The sequence below is a fragment of the Triturus cristatus genome, chromosome 2_2 (assembly GCF_964204655.1).
Source record: "Triturus cristatus chromosome 2_2, aTriCri1.1, whole genome shotgun sequence".
NCBI classification, from domain to species: Eukaryota; Metazoa; Chordata; class Amphibia; order Caudata; family Salamandridae; genus Triturus; species Triturus cristatus.
In genome coordinates this window covers 249,299,106-249,310,195 of record NC_140582.1, presented here as the reverse complement: position 1 = coordinate 249,310,195, position 11,090 = coordinate 249,299,106, and the positions used below count along the sequence as shown (strand labels likewise).

Here is an 11,090-nt window from a genome sequence, read left to right as displayed (position 1 = left end):
GACAAGGGAAAGAGTCCCAGAGCGAGGAATCTGAGCTACATTGTGCCCATCGTTGAAACTAATTTTTCATGTGAGATTGGACTGAGAGTCTCATTTGGGTGGCTGGGTAGACTTTTTGTTTGGTGTCATCAGGCTTTAAAGATAAAATGGATTCTTATGCTATGCCTCAAATATGTGTTCTTCAATTTCACCAATTGGTTGGCAGCCTGTTTAGAGTCATCATTATTTTTTCAACAGTACAGAACCGGTTTCTAAGTGTTTTTTTTATGACCTAGTTTGCACAGAACAACATGCCCCGCAGAATAAAGACGGCAGAAGATTATGTGCTGGAAAACAAAGATTTCATGGTTGAAGAAGTGTGTGGGCAGAATATGTTAATCTGCAGGTTTTGCAGAGTGACTGTCCCAATAGTAACTGGGAAGACTGCAAGCCGAATTGCTGAACATCTTGTCACCAAGACCCACTTGAAATTGAAAGAGCTACCTAATAGCGACAGCCTATGCCAGATGTCACTTGCTGAGACAATGACACGCTTCAAAAGAAAACGTGAGGAAGAAATGGATGTGGCACATGAATTTGTACGTGCCCTAGTGCAATCTGGAACCAGCTTACACCAAGCAGATGGACCGATTGGGAATCTGTTCCGCAAGCGTGTACCAGCATGCAAAACATTACCAAAAGCAACACAAATGTATGACAAATACCTACCAGAGGTGTTCCTTGCAGATATTGAACATATTTCAGAGTTACTCCAAGGTGATGTAAAGATCTCTGTTACCCTTGATGAAACCCCAGAGATGCGTGGCGACCCAGCAGTGGCAGTGCTAATCACATTTTGTGATGCAAAAAATGGATGGTACAGACGTACCATCATGGCAGATCTAGATGTACTGGAAACATGGAATGCAGTGTCACTTGGAATGCTGCTGCAGAGAGTTTTTACCAAGTTTAACAAAGATTGGAGTGATATTGTTTGTATTTGCAGCGATTCAGCTACGTATATGAAAAAGTTATGTGATGACCTGTCAAAAGCAATACCTGAGCTGAAGTGTTTCCCTGTAAGAGATCCATGCCACTTGCTAGATGGTATGCTGAAAGCATCTCTACAATCTTCTGAGCTAATGAAGAATGCTATTGATTTTGTAGTCCATTCAGGTGCACTGTTTCGTTATGCGCGGGAACTAAAACGCAAATATTTTTCATTTTGTGTTTTGTGTGGCAGCAAAGAAAGAGTCATCCCAACTGTGTCATTTAGTCGGTGGTTCTCAGTCCTAGAGGCCGTGAATGCAATATTATCTATGTGGCGACCGTTTACTGATTTTTTGCTTAGTGATGATGCAAAATGCAAGAAATGTGAGGATCTGCGGGTGCATATTGATAGTGATGTCAAGAAAAGTACATTGTACTGCATTCATAGATTTCTACAGGAAAACATGACTGCTGTAGTGGATATAATCAAAAAACTTGAGTCAGAAAACACCCTTGTCTACCAAGTGTTCAGCATAATTGGTGTAGATGTCAAACATCTCCTCGAGAGTAGGCTAGGCGACACTTTTAGCGCCGCTCGCTGCAATTCTGACCACTGCGACTGCGGTGACTTTGGCGCCTAAACCCGGCTAACTCAGACTCTGCCGGACCTGGGGAGCCTTTTCTGTCGGATCCACTTGGCGGTGGGACTGTGAGGACCAGCCTGCACAGCGCTACCATCACCGCTGCAGCTGGGGCCTCTTCCCGCCCACTCCTCCCACCAGCGCATTTAAAGACTCGCGACCCCCGCTTCGCGGGTGCCGCTCGCTGCAATTCTGACCACTGCGACTGCTGTGACTTTGGAGCCTAAACCCGGCTAACTCAGACTCTGCCGGACCTGGGGAGCCTTTTCTGTCGGATCCACTTGGCGGTGGGACTGCGAGGACCAGCCTGCACAGCGCTACCATCACCGCTGCAGCTGGGGCCTCTTCCCGCCCACTCCTCCTCCTGTTCGCTTCTCTATATAAAACGCCCGGTGCATACGCGCTAGCGGAACGCGCGCAGGACATAGCACAGGGCGAAGACCGGGCACAGAGCGGGCCGTTTGAGGCCGTTCGAGAACGGGCGAGTTAGGGCTTGGGCCATCCCTTTCGGCCTAGGACTCCTCATTCAACTTTGAATCCGAGCTCGGGACCATGACCTCAAGAGAAACGAGGAGCAAAACGACACTGGCCGCAGGGACGGCAAAAGGTACTTTGGACACGTACTTTGCTAAGGCGGGGTCACTCCTTATTGATTAAATTACTACCCTAGAAAGGCGCATCTCGCAAGAAATTGACTGGGTTAGGAGGTCCTCTTTGGGACCCCTTAGACATGCCACTACCCCAGAACAAACGCCTGATTACACAACAACAGATGCTGGGGGGACAAATGCTTTGCTTGACCTTTCTGACCAATGTAATCCCAATACACCCACTATTGATTGTGACATCTCCGCCCCTGTAGACCTCAGTATATTACCTCTTCCATCACTTAAGCCCCCTCCACCTTCAATCATTGCCAAAGCAAGTGCGTCTAATAGGGACGCAACTACTAAAAGGGCCCACCAGACAGCGCAGCCATCACAGCGGGAGAGGGAAGGAGCTATTCCGAAAAGGAAAAGAAGGGCCCCAATCACAGGAGGGCGAAAGCCCAAGATCCCAAAATATAATCCTATGTGTGAGGGTAATCAACATGGTTCGGCCAGTAAGGGGTCAAATCAATTATCAAAAAAAAGGGCACCATCCCCCTATACCCTGGCCCAGACATCTTCCAGCTTAAATGTCTTAGCGGGGGAGGAGGATCTTACCCTCTCGGGCATTCGTACTCTCCTGAGGGAAATACTCAACCCCCTAGAAGACCGTTTAGCAAAGATGGAAACATGCTTAGTGAACATTCAAAAGGGAATCGCACAATTAGCTGATGCCTCAAAAAAAGATAGTCAACTTCCAAGTGGAAGGCTGAGTCACAGTGGCAAGACGCTCCCATCAGCGCCTCCAATGGAGGAAGGGCGCCCTCCATCTAAGCCTACACAAACACATCAGCTTATGCCATCAATTCTAGAAGCCACAAACTCCCAAGCCCCAACTTGCGTAGTAAGTGTAAGCCCGCAAGAGAAGTTAGCTGCACCCGCATTGGGGGCTCATGGCAATGATACAAAACACAGATCAATTAACTTGCCACCGGAGGCCATTCCGTACACAGTCATCCTAACAGGTATTCCAGAATTAAAACCATCTACTATAGAACCAGTGGAGGCCCTGAAAAACAAGGTAATCCACTGGCTCTCTGCCAATAGGCCCCTCCCGGAAGGAATCCATAGTGAGGTGCTTATGGTGAGGAGAGTCTCATGGTTAGGTAATACCAGGAAATTAATCCATGGAGACTGCGTCTTGATCAACTTCAGGGACCCCCTTACTGTTTCTCACATATGTAGTTGGCCACACCATGTACAGGCGACTTCTATCCAATCGCTTCCTCTATCTTTCTTTTATCCATCTCCTAGACGTGAGCAGGTAGAGGAGGGGTGGGAACTAGTACGCAGGAGAGGAGGTAAATGGGCCCCAAGTGAAAGAGGCGACCACCCTCTTCCCAGATTTCTGCGACATGACCATTTTCCCACCTATAATAGGTTTAGCAGCCTAGATATGGTGGATTGACCAAACAAGACGGGGGTGGGGAGGACCTGGCCTAAAATAGGAATTTCACAACCAAAATACGACAAGCAATCCCCATGGAGAAGGATAATTTTGACCAGAAATATATAAATGGAGAGACTTGTGCAAGGACCTCTACCCCTCCACATAATATAACTGAGGCGATGGCTGTCCAAGCTGGCAGCCTAGCTAATAACCTATCAGCAGGGAAGGACCCTGGAACGGTTGCGCTCCCGAACTTACCAATAGAGAGAATTAATTGTTCCTCTCTTAAAATTTTATCCTGGAACGTGGCGGGCTTGGGCAACAAAGTGAACTGCCCGGTCTGGAGTTCCTTCATTCAGGACAAAGATATATGCCTGTTCCAAGAAACTTGGGCGAGGGAGGAAGTCACCTGTACAGGCTTTGCTACATTCTCCACACAAGCGAAATGGGGGGGCAGAGGGCGTCCTTCGGGAGGTCTGGCAATCTGGGTGGCTAACGACCTGGGATGTAGGGCCGCTGTCCTCCCACTAAATAAGGAGGACATTTTAGTTGTACTGTTGGAATGGCCAAACGCAAACAGCCTTCTGCTGATAAATGTTTACTCCAGGCCAACCAACATTACACAAGAGTCGCGTACCATTGAAGAGCTTGCACTTGCCCTAGATGAAATCCCGGAGGGCATCCCTCTCTTAATTGGGGGCGATCTAAATTGTCACTTTGAGCCCCTCTCGGGCACACTGGATGGCTTGGCCCAGGAGGAGGACCTGGTGTGGTCTGTACCTCCATCGCAAGCCCCGGCCCCAGGAGCTTGGACCCCTCTGGTTCTACAAATCACATCCCTAACCCTGAAAAATGGTCTTTGGGCCTGCAATGGAAGGACAAAATCTGACATCCTCCCAAGATGTACCTACAACAGAGTGGGTAGGGAGTCAAGACTCGATTATATTCTGGTCCCATTAACCTCATGGTCGCTCATCAAAGACTTCCGGGTGACATCTAGGGAAGACAGCGACCATAACGCATTGGAATTGTAATATGACCATCCTGGTCTCGAGGCCATGGAGAAACAGAGGGTGGCATCTGAGGCGGGGTTAGGCCTTACGAACAACAGACATAGAGTGAAATGGGAGAAATTAGCTTCCAATCCAGGGAAGATACCAAAGCTGTATGCCCGGATAATTCCCATACTTGAAAAGGTCCAGGCACTCATGGTGCTCGGTACCACCCAGTGTGCATATAAACAACTGGGGCAGCTCCACAAAGACCTTATCAAATCGGCGTCCGAAATCCTTACCACTATACCAAAAAGGGCTAACGGACGTGCTGCCGGCCCCACCTGGTACAATACTGCATGCCGTAAGGCAAAAACTGATTTACTGACATCTATTAAGGCGGGCAAGGGAAGCGTGGAAATTGGGGCCAGGAGAACGGCTTACAAGTCTCTGATTATTAATGCTAAAAGCGAATGGGAGCACCAAAAATGGGAAAAACTTACTATTTCCCTGGCATGTGGGGATTCGCGCCAATTCTGGCGCTGTGTGAACACAGGTTCCGAGGAGCTGGCCCCAGCAACAGAGCCTAACATTTCAGCTAGGGTATGGCTAGATCATTTCCAGTTTTTATACAAGTCACCAGAAGGGGAAACAACTACTCCCACCCAGATGGCTAACAATACTTTGGAAGTGGTGCGACTTGCAACAAAGGAGGTTCGAGCAGTTATTGCCGGGTTGGCATCAGGCAAGGCACCAGGCCTGGATGGCCTGCCGGGTGATCTGTTTAAGCAAGAACCGGATGTCTGGGCACCCTTTTTAACGATCCTATTCAACTCCGTTTTGGGGGGTATGGAGATGCCTGACACCTGGCTGGGCGCAGAGATTGTCCCCATATACAAAAAGGGTTCGCCTCTGCTCCCAGCCAACTACAGACCCATTAGTCTCATCGATGTTCCTCAAAAGATTTTCGGTAGACTAATGCTTAATCGCCTTCAAGATTGGATTGAAGAATGCAAAATCATGAGCCCCTATCAAGCAGGGTTTAGAAGAGGCATCTCAACTACTGACCAGATTTTCCGTCTGAATCTCTTATATTGGAAGACTGTCTCAATCGAGGGCGGCAGCTTGTACACGGTGTTCGTAGACTTGCGAGCGGCCTTCGACCTAGTGCCCAGGGACAAACTATGGGCCTTCTTGACGGACTTAGGGGTTCCCGCTGATATCTTGATAATTCTGAAAAGATTACATCAGGGAAATTTTGCCAGGGTAAGGTGTGGCAGAGGAGGAACTCTTTTGGATGGTTTCCCCGTTGACAGGGGGGTCAGACAGGGCTGTGTGCTTGCACCGACCCTCTTCTGCCTCTTTGTCAATGGGGTCATTAGCCATCTCAATGGGTTGAGTAACATCGATGCCCCCAGGTTGGCTGGCAGCAGGGTTCCTGCTATCATGTTTGCAGACGATACCCTGCTGCTTTCCAAATCCCCCATGGGCATACAAAGGGTGTTGGACGGATTTGCGAATTTCTGTGTGAGGCGTGGATTGGAGATCAATGCTTCTAAAACCAAGTACATGATCTTCAACCCGCCCTCCCTAACACGCCCGAGTCCCTTGATAGGGTCCTCCAGATTAGAGAGGGTTTACACGTTCGAATATCTGGGGGTAACAAGTAACCAGTCTATGACTTGGGACTCACACCGAACTAAGGCAAATTTGAAACTGATTCAGATGATGGGTGGCATATCTAGGATGACAAAAGGATTGATCTATAAGCCATTTGGTCCCCGCCTACAAATCTATAAAACCCAGGCAAGAGGGGCAGTGCTATATGGGGGTGAAATATGGGGGCATACAGCCGCCCAGAAATTGCAGGTCACGGAGAACAACTTCCTAAGGCAATTGGCAGCTTTACCATCTAGTACCCCACTACTCCCACTAAGACTAGATCTGGGCCTAAGACCTATTACAGAGGTGCTGGGACTTAAACCCATAACTTTTTGGCGCAAAATATGGAGCACACCGGAACTTTTTAACTATAGAGTTGAGCTTCAAGAGATTCTGCGCCTTGTAAAAGCCGTACAAGTTCCATGGTTAAGATATGTCAAACAAACATGCAAGTCACTAGGAAGACCAGATTTGTGGTTTGATCCAGGAAATGCATGCTGTAGGATCTCACGCAAATCTATCTCCAAGGCTTACTATGAGCACAACCTACGCGTTTCAATCAAGAATGTTCGGGCAGGGTCCTTATCTGAATACTTCCTGGGGTTCAAAGACTCATATCATCTGGAGCTCGCTTTTGATGATATCGGCCCATCAATCACAAGGAAGCGCTATATGCAATGGCGCTATAGTACTCTCCCCCTCAGGGCGCACACGGACAGCTAGACACACTCCCAGCATACAGTGCAATGCCCAGCTTGTGCTCATTCGCGAGAGACTGACTTGCACATTATATTCTTTTGTCCAGCTTACCAAAGAGCAAGGAACTACTGGCTCGTCCCACTGCTCAAAAATCTTGGCTTTAGGCAGCATCTCCCAGCTTTTAGATTTTTAAAACAGACTTATCGGCCCCAATTGTATTTGCAGTTGCAAAATTTCTAACAGCAATGTGGTTTAGTCGTAATCGCTGCATAAAACTAAACACAGTTGACTGAACACTTCTGACAATTTTAGATCAATTGCTTTATGATGGATTTTAACTCATTTTGTGTGACATATTTTTTTTTCTGAATTCTTTTATGGTCCTAGTGACCGAAATAAAGCTGATAAAACTAAACATTGTACTGCATTCATAGATTTCTACAGGAAAACATGACTGCTGTAGTGGACATAATCAAAAAACTTGAGTCAGAAAACACCCTTGTCTACCAAGTGTTCAGCATAATTGGTGTAGATGTCAAACATCTCCTCGAGAGTAGGCTAGGCGACACTTTTATTGACTTTGGCATTGCAACATGTTCCCTGTTAGAATGCTTGCCACTTTGTAAGCAAAGAAGTGTTGAGGACCAATTCAGGAAATTTGATTTTACAATGCATGAGAAATGCCTAGCTATGATGCATAGAAATGTCCCTTCACCAACCATGGCGTTTGAAGCCAATGAAGCCTCACTTTGGTACTCTGCGCAAGTGTTAGATCCCTTCCGTAAAGGGGGATTTTCTCCAGACTTTGAGAAGTACAGCTTCATTTTTGACCGCTTTAACACCTCTGAGGGCATGTGGACCCAGTTCAACTCATATGTTTCAGAACCTGGCCCTGACAATGTCAACCTTGAGGTGCACCAGTATTGGCATGGAAAGCTACGTCAGTGGCCAGAGTTGGCAAACTGTGTACTGTCTGTTTTGGCGTTGCCAGTCTCAAGTGCCAATGTCGAGAGGGCCTTTTCCCAAATAAAAGTGTACATGGGTAGGAAAGAGAGAGCGTGAATGACCAAAGATTCACTGAAGAAATATTGTATGGTGTACTACAATAAATTCGACTTGTAAAAATGTATTTGAAGCTCATATACACTGTACATAGACTGTCTATATACCATACACCAATTAAGAAAGCAAGCAATAATAAAAGCAAAGCGTCTCATAAACACCGGTAAAACAGCGTTTCAGTTGTTTTTTATGGCGCGAAAATGAGTAACCACTGAAAAGCACTGTTTTTTTGAGGTATTGAAATCACTGGGCTGGTGGATATGTGGTCTTGTAAGAAAGCAGCAGATCGCGGGTATACTTATTTTTCATTTCCACATAGGAAGTATGTTAGATTGGATTATTTTCTGGCTTCCGCTTCTCTCATTGAGGGAGCGGCTATTAAAAGACTTCCGAAAATCTTGTCGGACCATAATCCATTAGTCCTGAGTATTGAGGCGTGCGCATATACTAAGGGTCTCTCAAAGTGGTCATTTGATAAAAAACTGTTAGTCACAGAAGGATTTATTGTACATATTAGGAGATGGACCAATCAGTTCTTTGAGATAAATAGATATAGTACCTCTAGAGAAAATGTTTGGGACGCTTTTAAAGCTGGACTCAGAGGTGAAATTACTAGTTTTGGTCTATTCCATCAGAGACAACTGAGAGGGGAAACACTGGCCCTCATAGAGGAACTGAGTACGAATGAGAGACAACATATGGAAGCTATAGTACATAAACAGATTGAGCGGCAAACGGATTTAGAGTTAAAAGTAATTAGGACTAAGGCCAAAATTAACGGAATTTATAATAAAAGGGGAGCGGAAAGGTTTCAAAGGGCTACACGGGAGAACTATGAGTATGGGGAAATGACTGGGAAACATCTGGCATTGCGAATCAAACAAAGGGCGACGGTAAACAATATCTCAAAATTAAGAGGGAAAGATGGTACGTTGGTTACAGATTTAACAGGTATATTAAATGTACTTATGGATTTCTATCAGGACCTCTATAGATCTAGGGACCCGATAACGGAAGAAATAGGGACAGTATTGGGTAATGAAGATCCTCAGTTGTTGGGACTTGAAGCGGACATTACGTTGAGTGAGGTTTCCGAGGCCCTAAGTACAATGGCTTTAGGCAAAGCATCGGGCCCGGATGGGATCCCGATTGAAATATATAGAGCTTTGCAAACAGAATTGACTCCTTTATTGTTGGATCTGTTTTTGTCAGTTCAACAGAAGGGGGTTCCACCACAATCCTGGCAGGATACAAACATTGTGATATTTTTGAAGAAGGCCAAGAAGCCGGAGGATCCCGCCACTTATAGGCCAATTTCTTTAATTAATGCAGACGAGAAATTGTATTCAAAGATATTGGCCATAAGATTGTCTAAGATAATTGGGACTCTTGTTAGTCCATGGCAACATGGCTTCATCCCCGGTAAAAGTACTATGGATCATGTTCGCAGAGTTATTTCATTATTTGAAATTGCCGAGGCCTCTGGGATACAAATGTCGCTAATTCTGCTCAACGCTCAAAAAGCCTTTGATCAAGTCGAATGGGCATACCTGTGGAAAAACTTAAGTCTTAAGGGATTCGACCCACGGATATTAACTGCCATACAGGCCATGTATTATAACGCACATGCTAGAATTCAGTTAATGGGAAAGGAGTCTGGTAGGATCAGGATTACTCGTGGGACACGGCAGGGGTGTCCGTGTTCCCCTATATTATTTGCCCTTTATATCGATCCTTTGATTAAGTCCATAATGGATGATCAACTAATTAAATCAGTAGAGATCCTCGGATATAAAACCAAACTTTTAGCCTATGCAGATGACATTGCTGTAATTACTACGGATCCGCTCGCGGCTATAAATCAGATTGTGAGGCTTGCAGCAGAATTTGGGAAACTGTCAGGATATAGTTTAAACACGGACAAAACTCAAATTATATGTTCGAAAAACACGCAGTTTCTGGATCCACGTCGGACAGAGTCAGCCACGTATTTGGGTATAACGCTAACAGCGGAGGTTGGTACAATATGGGATAAAAATTTGTCACCATTAGTTACAAAAATTAAGGGTGAGCTGAAGAGACTGGATAACTTACATTTATCTATTATCGGTAGAGTAAATGTCATCAAAATGACGATGTTTCCTAAAATATTTTATTTATTTCGCTGTATACCATTAGAACCGGAAAATGTACTATTTAAACAGATGGAGCAAATGTTTAGTCAATTTATTTGGGGCTCTGGGAAAATCAGAAGATCAATAAAATACTTATCCTTACCACAACATCAGGGCGGACTCGCGGTCCCAAATATGCTGTTCTATTTCTGGGCAGTAATGCTGCAACATATGAGTGTTTTATTCAGGCCACAGACCCCAGATTCAGCAGGGGTAATCAGCGTCCTAGAAGGGGACAAGGATATACCATCTATTTATGAACTTGCAATGGGTAAATTAGCGCCAGGGCTCGCCTTAAGGCAGCTGGAAGGCAGTTACTATAAAAAAACGCGTTTTAAGATTATTAGAGCAGCTGGGAACGTATGGAGGAAGATCTGTAAACATTTGGAAATTCCCAGAATTCATAGATATATACTGTTGTGGCGCACATCTGCTTTTCCGGTGATACAGTATGATAATATGGGGAAAACATGGGAAGAAGCAGGAATCAGAAGTATAGGAGATATTACTGATTTAAATGGGGTGGTTTTGTTTCGAGACCTTCAGGAACGATATGGAGTCGATTCCCGAACCATCTTCAAATATATACAAATTAGGGCGACTATAAATAGTTTGGTTCCACAACCATTTAACCTTCTTACAATCCCATTATTAGAATATCTGAATAAAAAACAATATCGAGTTAAGGATGTGTATATAATGCTGACGACGGCCACAATGGACGATCTCTCTAAGGTAGAAAGTGCCTGGGCAGATAAATTAAATAACCCGGATGTAGACATTTGTAGATCACTTGAGCTGTCTAATAAGACCTTTTTGACCGCCAATCTTAAAGCCCAAACCTTTAAAACGTT

The 11,090-nt window shown here is 45.4% G+C and overlaps 1 pseudogene; it reads left to right on the top strand.

Annotated features, from left to right (window-relative positions):
• The first annotated feature begins 290 nt into the window (after positions 1-290).
• LOC146862097 (uncharacterized) lies at positions 291-8,122 on the top strand (annotated as a pseudogene).
• The last annotated feature ends 2,968 nt before the right edge of the window (positions 8,123-11,090 follow it).